Source organism: Euprymna scolopes, chromosome 24, assembly GCF_053919585.1.
Source record: "Euprymna scolopes isolate OS-2025 chromosome 24, ASM5391958v1, whole genome shotgun sequence".
Classification (NCBI taxonomy): domain Eukaryota; kingdom Metazoa; phylum Mollusca; class Cephalopoda; order Sepiida; family Sepiolidae; genus Euprymna; species Euprymna scolopes.
Window position 1 is genome coordinate 21,806,399 of NC_136505.1, and position 13,282 is coordinate 21,819,680.

The 13,282-nt window shown below is 31.9% G+C and overlaps 1 non-coding gene across 1 annotated transcript; it reads right to left on the minus strand.

Moving 5' to 3' along the window:
* Positions 1-3,030: 3,030 nt before the first annotated feature.
* Trnac-aca (transfer RNA cysteine (anticodon ACA)) lies at positions 3,031-3,103 on the minus strand. The gene has a single exon. It is a non-coding gene; the product is annotated as a tRNA-Cys (tRNA).
* Between the last annotated feature and the right edge of the window lie 10,179 nt (positions 3,104-13,282).

Sequence of the window (13,282 nt, forward strand, 5' to 3'; positions counted from 1 at the left end):
GATCAATAGTGACACCAAAAAACACAGTAAAAATAATGTCCAAAATGAAGAAGGATCATTTGATCCTCTGATGACAATTTGTTTGCTTATCGATTGAGTCAATCATTAATGTTTAATGTGGTTCACATAGAACTGACTGTTATAAAATCTATTTCAGAATATGTGTAAAAATTATTTTGAACATATATTAAGTTTCCGGTCAGATATAATTTAAAAAAAAAAAATTGAACCTAGAAACTAAATCAGTTAAATATGATATCTTTCTTCATTGTTTGAGTTCAAACGATGAGTCATAGAACACAATGATAATCCAGATAATGTAAACGACGAATAGGACCAGTTGATCTATACATGTCAACACTTCTGATTCTGGATCAGGACTATCTTTATGTTTGTGTTAACTACGTGAAATGAAGCTGTGATAAAAGCTATTAAAAATATGTGTGGAAATTATTATGAAAATATATTTTGTTTACGATCAGATATAATTTATTTTATTGAAGAATTAAACGTCCTCAAATCTTTCACACAGCAAGAATATAAAAAGGCCACATATAGATTTGAAATATTTACAAAAGAAAACCAGATTCTTATGAAAGACTCTCTGCTGCTATTTTTTAATTATGTTTTTTTTTTTTTATAGGTTTTGGATCTATTCATAAAATTTGTCCAAATCTTTTTGGGAGGTAAAGAAAACTGTCCCAAATTCTTTAATATAAATATCAGACGAATCCTATGAAAGCATATTGAGTTAAGCTGTCCGTTTGGAATTACCATCTCTATAGAAAGTCAGAGAATTTTGGAGCAGTTATTGTCCAAAGAATTTCTGTCTTTTTTTTTCTTTTTTTTTTGCATACTTTTCTTGCCTTCTTTCTGAGAAAATAAAAAACATATCCTCTCACAGAAAAGATGAGCAAATGTCAAAAATGTCTCAAAAAGCAGCATGCAAGATACAGACAGGCATACAAGGCAGATAAAAAAAAGAATCATGCAGATTAACATTTCACCAATGAGAAAATGCTTGTATCACTGTAGATTATATTAACACGTTTTCGGAAAAACTCTTCAATTATTTCATCAGGAAATTTTAACACTTGACATGGCGCCAGCGTCTCTCAGATCTACATGCACACTGTAACAATGTATAGAAGAGAAACCTTGCCAGTGAAGACTGAAGACATGCGTTGCATGAAGAGAAATGATATAAGAATTGTTCAATAAATAGGTTATGTGGGTGTTACAAAGAGGCGTGTAATACCCATATATCTATAAAAGTGAGAATGTGTGCATGCGAGAACACTTCTTAACCTATATACTCAACAAATTTTTTTTATCTACAGACTTGAAATTTAGTGTATAAGATATTCATACATGTGGAAAACTTTTTTTATAAGTTTTCATCCGGAGAAAAAGGGCTGCTAATGTGTCAAAATTGAAATTTAGTAGATGATTGTGATCGAATTTTTATCTATTTGTCAACTGTTTCACGAATGTGAATGCATGGATCATTCCCATGACAGATTACTTATGTTAAGAATAAGCAGGTGTTAAAACACCATTCAAAGATCATGTCAAGCTGGCATAATGGTTATCGTACTTGACTCATTGTCTTTTGGTTTTGGTTTTAATCTCAGCTCGAGTTTTTTTGGTTTTTTACTTGCAAGAAGTGAACTGTTTAGAAAAAATAATACTCGCATGCACCTGTCTCAGTTTCTGTATGAATTTAAATATAATATTTATACATATTTTACGACTGTGCTATGCCATGCGGACTGCTAGTTATTAAATAAATGGAACATTTAGTGCTCGGGACTATGAATAAACGCAAATTGTCAACTTAGTTTCTGCATAGACATTTGAACAGAATGTATAAGATGCCATGTTAATGGTTTGTTGAGTCTTTTGGATGGAAAGTTTTTATTATTTGCGCTTTTTGTCTTCAGACAATCGCTTACCATTTTCTATTTGCTCTTAGAGAAATCTGTGTTTAACAAAGACATTTGCATACAAGATTGCAATTCTTTCTGGCCATCGACAACGTTAATACTTTGCATAGAATCGACGAATTTGGCAACGATGAATAATTTATTATATTTAAATCATTTCCAGAGAGTTTCATCAACATCGAATTTTTCTATGCATTCTCTTTTTATTCACAAATCTATCAAAATATTTATGGTGTTTTCGAATTTGTCTGATCGGACGCAAAGAGAAACATAATTGATAAACAGAAAAAGAATAGGCAGAGTACACATTACCAAGGTAGTAGTTGTTACAATATCAATACACAAGTTCGAATTCTATGTAAGCCTAAATGTTTTTGGGGGTGGTATTTTTTACTATAGACAACAAAACGAAAAAGTGGTAGAAAATAAAAATAAATCTTACCCAAGCAAGATAACTTACTTTCCTACCTACCTGGATAAGGTCTTTGTGTTTTAACTTATTTTAAAGCGTTTTTCAGTTCAAAAGAATGTATGCCTTCACTCTGTTCAGTTAAAACGAATAATAATCATGTTGTCATAAGTACCATACGGGGATTTTTGATAATCGCTCAAAAATGGAAAATTAAACAAAATTCTGGTAGAAAACCACCCAATAAATGTCAGTGACATGTATTAGGTGGTGGTTTGAACGATTATCGAGATTCACTAGATGATCACCTCATGTCAGTCATTTTTTTCTTGGTTTAACTTAACATTCGATACTACTTGTGCTTCGCAGTAAATAAACGCCTTAAAATAAGTTAAACCTCACAAAATTATCCAGCTGGATAGAAGAGTAAGTTATCTTGCATTTGGTAACATTTATTTGTTACTCGTGGTTGCAACACGTCGGCACACACAATACCGAGTCAAACACAAAATCGAGTACACTCAACATCGTCTTACCATCAGCGCTTACCCTGTGAATTTGGAGTATGGGAAATTCCCATATGCAAAAACAAAATCACTGAAAAAAACAAAAATACTCTAACTAAGGGTAAGGATAATTAGTAAACGTTGGATAAAATGATGGTTAAAATTATTACAGACTTGCCAGGATTCGAACCTGGAATCTTCTGATTTGTAGTCAGATGTGTTATCCATTACGCCACAAGTCCTGTCCGTATGCCGAAAGATGTTACCGCGATTGTATACAGGCAGTGCTAAATTCCATTGACATGAGCAGGTAACTTTTTTGACAAAAATGAAGTGGCCCCAAACCCCTTATTTCGGGCTTTTTTGTGTGACGCAGCGTTGTTTGTTATGAACCATATATAGATAAGGACAATCTAGGGACTTGGTGCATCCGTTCGAAAGTTTTATTGGTATACACAGACACACCCACACACACACACATAAATAAATAAACATTTAGAATTTTATTAATAGTATAGATACACAGCCAGCAAAAAGAAAGTCCGCGCTTGTAATTTTTTCAAGAACTGCAAATTTAAGCTATACTTCATTTGATTAGCCTCTTATTCTTCTATAATTTTACCTGTTCATATTTGACTTTTAGTTGAAATATTCTAGTGTTCACGTTAGTTTAAAAAATAACTTCAAATTGACGCGGCAAAAAGAAAGTCTGCAGAATGGAAAATTGTTATTTAAATGTAATTTTAGGACATTAATGCAACACAGATACAACGGGAACACAATGAACTAGTTAATATTTAGTAGCATAGCCCTTCTGCAATTTGACAGCTTGCAATCTTTTGGGAATTCCTTGAATTAGACTGCAGCAATACTCCGGGGAAAGGGCATCCCACTTTTCGTTAATTTTTGCCAAAAGTTCTTCCAGATTTGAAATTTTATCATTGCGTAGCTGTTGTTTGATGTAATGCCATACGTTTTCGATAGGATTGAGGTCTGGAGATTGTGCAGGCCAATCCAAACACGGAATATCATGCTCTTCCAGGAACCTCTTGACATTGCCAGCTGTGTGAATGGGAGCATTAACCTGGATGAAGATGGGATTATCATCCAAATTCCGATCAAAGTAGGGTAGAAAATGCGCAGTCAACATATTAATGTACTTGGTCGAATTCATTCAACCTTGCAAGAAAACTATAGGCCCTGGACCATTGGTACTAATAATGTCCCACACTAAAACTGAATCTCCACCACCTTGCAGCGTTGAAATTGAGCACCTAGGATTAAATTCTTTGTCTTTCCTCCGATAGACCTACTGCCTAGCATCACTGCCTAGCCTATTGAACTTGCTTTTGTCGCGAAAAAGCGCATTTGACCAATATGAAGAGTCATGATCTTCATTGCATCTGATGAAGTCCAGACGATGGTTTCTGTTTTTTACAGAAATCATTGGCTTGCGTCTTGCAACATATCCTTGACAATTAAATTCCTTTAATCTGTTCTTGACAGTAGAAAGAGGGAGCCGTTTCAACTCTGTTTCTTAGACTGCGAATCTTGATAGCATTGTCTTCCCTGTTAGAAGTAACTCTAGTACAACCAGATTTAAGGGCATCATGAACACTGACGGTGTTTTGGTGCTTTTTCACCGTCTTTCGTACCATTTTCTCACCACATTTCAATCTGCGGCTGATTTCTCAATTGGATAAATCAGAAAAGTGGAGATTAATGAGCTTCTGATGAGCACTAAGAGAAAATCGTGGTATATGGATTAAATGTTGCGTTGTATAACCTGGAACAACAACAATTACGATTAGAGATGCTTTGTTGCCTGTTGGTGGATATTTTAAACTGATTTAGGGGCAATAATTTAAGCTGGTTTTAAGCGAATTTGTTGCTACAGACTTTCTTTTTGCCACCTCAATTTGAAGTTATTTTTTTAAATTGACGTGAACACTAGAATATTTCAATTAAAATTCAAATATGAACAAGTAAAAATATAGAGGAATAAAGGGCGAATCAAATGAGGTATATGTCGTTTAAACAGTTACATTGAATTTAGCTTAAATTTGCGGTTTTTGAAAAAAATTACAAGTGCGGACTTTCTTTTTGCCGGCACTGTATATTTGTTTTGGGCTACTTTTTTGTTTTGTTGTCTAATATTGCAAAATGCCATGTTTTTAAGTCTACGTGTTTTATAGAATTAAGGAAATCAGCATAATACAGTAATAACAAAAGCATTTTGTAAGTATTTTTTTATAAGTAAGCTGATTTTTATTTTGATAATCAGCTAAAAATGACGTCGGCATAAAATGGATTCGCCATTAGTTTAAGTGAATCAATTTCGCTTTAAAAGCATATTTTCTGTTTTTTGCTAATTCATCGTGGTTAATTACTCTCTAATACAAATACTAACTAACATTTTTTCCCCTGCAAAAGTCCACACATATTTTTCTTTACGTAAATATCGAAATTGACAGAGCCATGTTCTGTACCAACACTGATACAAGTATCTATATAATATTCTGCTTGTTTCCTTCTTAATTAATCCATACATAACGCTTCGAAAAAGACCCAATGTAGCTTTTGAAGACCAAACTTATTTAAAAAGGGGCCAAATGCACAAAATTTAGCTTTAAAAAGGCCAAAACAAGGATGATGTAACCTCGTTTTCAGTAGCATTATAATCACATATAATTATTGTTGTAAAGGTGTAAGAAAGATCTAGTAATTTAGCCATGCAGCGGTCAGTTTTTATGATGAAATAATAAATCTTGCATTTATAGCCTAGGTCAATCTTGGCCACATGAAATGGTAACCGGGGGCATTGAATCACCCCTTACACTATGTCTATGGATACCCTTACCCCATCCTGATTCCCATGAATGAGAATGTTTTTTCAAAATGTTTCAAATTTTTTTTGTGTCAGTTGCTGTATTGACCCTACAATTTTGTTTTAGTGTTCAAGATACAAGTTAATTTTGATAACTATTGTATTCCCATTCTCTAACAGGCAGAGGTAATGTGTATACCTGTTTTATCGTTCTATCACTATTTCATTGCGTTGCTAGAGATTCTGCCTTATAACCTTTTCCTGTGGCTTTTTAGCCATGGCATGGTTTGTAGACAATAAGTCGTGAAAAAAAAAATGGAGTCAAGAAGTCGACAGTGGAACAAGAGTTTGCCAGGAATAGATCATTGTCTTGGATAAGAGTGTTGCAATACTGCCATTATTCAACGAAACCTCAGGGCCTGTATTGTTATTTATTACCCCCTTTGCAATGTTTAACGATCTAGATTAAGGTTCGGTCCCTGAAGACTGACTGTGATTCACACACCATTTTTTTTTGGAACAACTGAAATACATTGATATTAAAAGATTGGTCACCGTCACTGAATTGAATGAAATGAATTGAACCACAGCTGCCTCATCATTAAGCTACGACCCTAACCACCAGAACATATTATGTTATAATCTGTTATATTTGTTTATTCATATAATATTATGCTTGTTTCTTTTTTAGTTAGTCTGTACGTTACACTTTCTAAATGGCCAAATAAAATTTTTGAAGGCCAAATTCTTCAAAAAAAGCCAAATTAACGAAATTTTACAATTTTCAAAGCATTGATATTCGAAAACGAGGCTACTTCTATGATGAAAATCACTCTGATATTCTTTTCAGTGTTACCTGAGTGACCATTCTAAAGCCAGATTTTGCGAATTTGGTCTATTTTTAAGGTATTACACATTTTTCCGATTAAAAAATATTTATGTTTTGCACTGTCCAAAAAAATATTAGCTTTATCAAAACATATTTGTTAATCTATAATATAAATCTCGCCTGTCTGTTTAAATTTATGTATGTATGTTTATATAAAACTTCCGACAGAGGCGCCGGATTTTCACGAGATTGGTATTGTTTTGAAGGACGATCCTTCGAACGACAAATATTGAAAAATTGGCTAAAACCATTAATTCCTTCAACCTAAACTGGGCACTTTTCTACAAGGAGGTGTCGCGTTTTTCGCCGATATTTTCAAAGGTCATCCCCTCTTTTTGATTGAGTAGCTTTAATTTACACCTTCGCCCTTCCGGTTTGGCGATGGACGCAACGGCAAAGACGTCACGTGTTTTTTTGTTTTTTTTCATCCTTCGCGGTACGGGTTCGAGCTTGCCTGCCTACTACCACTTTTTTTTTTGCTAAACACCCCCCCCCCCAACACCCGAGCAACTCTGGGCACCCAGTTTAGTTAAATATATTTCTCATTTCATGGAATTTTTACGGGTCCTGCTAGTATATTTATGTTTTGTTTGTAAAATCTCATTGAATAAAACATAGGAAGAAGGTATTTAAGCCAATGTTTTTCCCTGATCTATGAATTGAAGCCTTGTTACCTGGGTGAGATCAGAATGTATTTAAATCAACCTTCAAGGAACTTTTCACTTCAGCGAGAAATTGTGGTGTTTATTAACCCAAGCAAAATATTTGCTATCGGCACTTTCATCTCAGTGGATTAAAAGCAGTATTTTCTGTCTGTTTTTTTCTTTGTGAAACAGCCTACCAGAAAAAGTAGTGAGAATGGTTACTGATGTGGTGTGCTCACCTTGCAGATAATAATTAAGTCTTTCTCTTACTATAAAGAGAGAAAGAATGTGTATCTCGGAGTTAACACACAAGATATGCACACGTGGCAGGCATGCATATATATATATATATATATATATATATATATATATATATAATATATATATATATATATATATATATATATATATATATATATATATATATATATATATATTGTTTTAAATATAATGGTGAGAAGTCTCTGGAGAGCTCTTTCAACTATCATCTCATCAGGAGAAAATCGATAGCGTAAAAATAATAATACTATGTCGAAAGTAAAGAGTTCTGATGGGGAACTATTAAATGTGGCGAAAATTACGGGGATACTAAAATAAAGTTTATTAACGTTTAAAAAACGATTAAAATATTGACACAACAGGGGGGGGACGGGAGAAAATATTCACAGTTTCTCAAAGAGAAACAATGCGTTAGATGTTTCTTTCTGCCGGCACAAAGGTTTCCGCACCGCAATAGAGACAGACTCCAAAATCTTTAAATAGTTTCTGGAGTCCGCTCTATGTAGCACCTCGAACCATTTTATTTTATATCTATCGGCACAGCACGGGTTGTCAACCAAATGCTGGCCAATAGCAGAGTCCAAGGCTGCAGAAGGAGGGAGACCACCAGATCCCATCCTCCCTTGTCTGATCTTCGATGGAACATGCTGGCTTATACGAATCAAAAGATGCAAGGATTTGTGCCAATGTTTTAATCGTTTTTTAAACGTTAATAAACTTTATTTTAGTGTCCCCGTAATTTTCGCCACATTCAATAGTTCCCCATCAGAACTCTTTACTTTCGACATAGTATTATTATTTTTACGCTATCGATTTTCTCCTGATGAGATGATAGCTGAAAGAGCTCTCAAGAGACTTCCGCCCATTATATTTAAAACTTTTGGGGCATTTTTTTTAAACCTTATAAAAAAAAGATCGACTAAAAGTAAGAAAAATAAATTGAAAAGGAAGAAGATCGACTAAAAGGAGGAGAAAGAGAAAAGAAAAGGAGGAACGGTGAAGAAACTTGAAGTACTTTTCGCCGACTGTCTTCAGAAGTAAATGTCGGAATGAAGTAATGTTGGCATGAAGTAATTTCTATGAGGAAAAAAAACACCGTGTAGAAATTAACCTGGTGGCGCCTGTTTAAAAACGTTCTACGAACGTATGTGGTCCATCTGTTTGCAAAGAACAGGTCTGCAACAGTTTATTGTAAAGGCCTCCAAGAATCCGAGATGTTGAACAGACCTAGCCTTGTGCAAAATAGAGAACCACTCCGGTGTGTACTCACTCGCACATTTATTTGAACTGGTCAGGTGATCACCGATCGCGGTAGCAGAAACACGTGATCGTGCAGAGGAGTCTAACCTACCCTGTCGTATATATAAAGAGACATGTTGCGAAATTCTGATCTCAAATCTGTGACTCGTTCTGCCCACGTAGTTAGCTCCACACTGACTATATATATATATATATATATATATATATATATATATATGTTTAAAGAAAAATAGAAAAAACCGAATGAAATTATTAAAAAATCAACGTTTCGTCCCTGTTTCAGAGGACATCTTCAGGATAATTGAAATAAAAATGTGATAAAAGAAAAAGTCATAGATCGTGCGAAAGAAAACAGTTTTTTAAAATCCAACCCATGTCGGGAAAGGACGAATATGTGTGACGCACACATATTCGTCCTTTCCCGACATGGGTTGGATTTTAAAAAACTGTTTTCTTTCGCACGATCTATGACTTTTTCTTTTATCACATTTTTATTTCAATTATCCTGAAGATGTCCTCTGAAACAGGGACGAAACGTTGATTTTTTAATAATTTCATTCGGTTTTTTCTATTTTTCTTTAAACATAACGTCAACCACCGCTGGTATATTTTTTCATTCCTTATACACATATATATATATATATATATATAGATATGTATGGATATATATAGATATGTATATATATATATAGATAGATAGATAGATAGATATATAGATAGATAGATATATAGATAGATAGATATGTATATATATAGATAGATATGTATATATATAGATAGATAGATAGATATGTATATATATAGATAGATATGTATATATATATATAGATAGATATGTATATATATATATAGATAGATAGATAGATATGTATATATACAAGAATAAAAAAGCATTGGAAATGCAAAAGGATATAGGGATGGTATGCCAAAAAGTATACAAACAAGATTGCTATGAATGGCTAGGCACATGGAAATAGAATTGCATCCAAAGTATAGCCCTATAGCTTTTCTCCAATCTTCATTCCGTGCCATCATTACAGTTGTAAAAAGCTATAGGGCTATACTTTGGATGCAATTCTATTTCCATGTGCCTAGCCATTCATAGCTATCTTGTTTGTATACTTTTTGGCATACCATCCCTATATCCTTTCGCATTTCCAATGCTTTTTTATTCTTGTTAATTAGTATTTTTACTTACAGTCTTATTTTTAAACTTACATTCATGATAGTATTGTCTTTTTTAGGAGGCGGCTCATTGCCGCCTCCATTAGTAGCAGGTCTCTTCCTGCTGGGTTTTAGGTCTTTGGGTTTTGGGCCTTAGGAGTTGCCTCTTGGTCCTCCATCGGTTCTATATTACATAGAGAGTGCTACCGCCTCTCTGATAAAACAGTTAGAGTATTATAAAGTTCTAAAATGTTCATACCTTCACTATTAAATTTTTTTTGACTTTCTTGCAGTTTCTTTTGCGGTTAATTTAACTTATTTCCTTTGGCGTTTATTGAGTTCTTAGAAGAACTGGTTTGATCTACTTTTCTTAGCGAGCGAAGAGATTCAGCTGCATTTAACAATGGTTGCTATAGTGTATTTTTGCGCATGCGTGAGAATTTCAAGTTTCCTCCTTATTTTTCAATAGTTTGACAGTAGTCATGTGTCTTTCTGCCAAGAGCGACAGACGTCAGTGTTAGCCGTGATCGTCTAGAGGTTAGGACCCCACGTTGTGGCCGTGCTAACTTAGGTTCGAATCCTGGTCACAGCATTGACATTTGGTACATATTTTACAGTCCAAAATCTGAAGAATTATTTGTTTTTATAACATTGTTTTTTGACGTCGTACTTGCTGATAGGTTACTCTTATAACAATTTTGATCAACTGAGATAAAGATTTCGTGGTTTCATTAACGCTGGTGGGTTACTGTTTAAAGAAAAAACCTTAACGTTCACCTCAAATATTCAGCGTCCAAGAAATATAGGCCACTGGCAAACTGGAACGTCTGTGAGCATCCGGTGTATTATTTGGAGCTGTCCCTTTTGAGAGAAGTTCCGTGTTCGAAGTGGTCTGTCTACATTGGGTATATAGTGTTTAAAACTTGTTATTACACGTATTCTTATTTAATTATGGAGTTAGCTAAAAATCGATGGGTCACTGCACTTCTCCGTGTAAAGAGCAGTCGATTGATGCTTGAACTGTTGTCAGAGACCGTTCGTACACCGAGATACATCGTCTCAAAAGAAAGATGAAAGAAGAAGAAAGAAGAAAGAAGAACAATTGGCCATTTTTGTACACTTTATTTTGCTCTCTTTTGACATTTTAACCGACGTTCTGACACTCGCTGGATTCGTAAGACACTTCTCTGTAAGAATATGTGCTTTTTGAAACTTATAAGTTGATTTTAGTTGAGATTTGGATAGTTTTGTTTTGTAGGCCTATATGGGCGTGTACGGGCCATCCCTATATAGAGAGTGCTACCGCCTCTCTGATATAGATAGATAGATATGTATATATATAGATACAGATGTATATGTATATATATATATATATATATATATATATAGATATGTATATATATATAGATAGATAGATATGTATATATATATAGACAGATAGATAGATATGCATATATATAGATAGATATGTATATAGATAGATATGTATATATAGATAGATATGTATATATAGATAGATATATATATATAGATAGATATGTATATATATAGATAGATAGATAGATAGATAGATAGGCGGATATGTATATAGATAGATATGTATAGATAGATAGGCGGATATGTATATAGATAGATATGTATATATAGATAGGTGGATATATATATAGATAGATATGTATATATATATAGATAGATAGATAGATGGATATATATTGATATATATAGATATATATAGATTGATATATATATAGATAGATATGTATAAATATATATAGATAGATATGTATATATATAGATAGATATAGATAGATATGTATATATAGATAGATATGTATATATATAGATAGATATGTATATATATATATAGATATGTATATATATAGATATGTATATATATAGATATATATATAGATAGATATATATATAGATAGATATGTATATATATAGATATATATATATGTACATATATATAGATATATATATATATATAGATAGATATAGATATATATAGATAGATATGTATATAGAGATATGTATATATATATGTATACATATGTATATATAGATATGTATATATATATATATATAGATAGATAGATATGTATATACATATATAGAGAGATAGAGAGATAGATATGTATATATATAGATATGTATATATATAGATATGTATATATATATAGATAGATATGTATATATATATATAGATGTATATGTATGTATATAGATAGATATGTATATGTATATAGATAGATATGTATATGTATATAGATAGATATGTATATATATAGATAGATATGTATATATATATATAAATAGATATGTATATATATATATATAACTAGATATGCATATATATAAAAATAGATATGTATATATATAGATACATATGTGTATATATATAGATAGATATGTATATATAGATAGATATGTATATATAGATATGTATATATATAGATAGATATGTATATATAGATATAGATATAGATATGTATATATATATAGATATAGATATGTATATATATAGATATAGATATGTATATATATAGATATAGATATGTATATATATAGATATAGATATGTATATATATAGATATAGATATGTATATATATAGATATAGATATGTATATATATATATACATATAGATATGTATATATATATACATATAGATATGTATATATATATACATATAGATATGTATATATATACATATATATATAGATAGATATGTATACATATATATATAGATAGATATGTGTGTATATATATATAGATAGATATGTGTGTATATATATATAGATAGATATGTGTGTGTATATACCCATTTATATAGATAGATATGGATATATATACATATAAATATAGATAGATATGTATATATATATATATTGATCAAGATATATATATATATCTATGTATATATATAGATATAGATAGATAGATATGTATATATAGAGAGAGAGATATATAGATATGTATATATATATAGATATATATAGATAGATAGATAGATATGTATGTAGATATGTAGGTATAGACAGATATGCAGATATATATGAATAAAAATAGACACTATGGTATGACAATATGGTAAAGAGAAAAGAAAATCCATTAGCATTAGAAAATATCAACGTTTCGTCTCCCATTTTCGGAGGACTTCGTCAGGATGATAAAATGATTAAGGATAATTAAGTTAAAGCCATGATGAGCCGAAAAGATTTTCGTGCTATCCTTCTTTTATTATAAACTAGGGGGTACCCGGCGTTTCCCGAGTGTTCGGAGGTGTATGTATTAAAAAAAACATTGGTCGGGTGTTTGGAGGTGTAAAAGAAAAATGAGTTTTGTAGGAAGGTAGG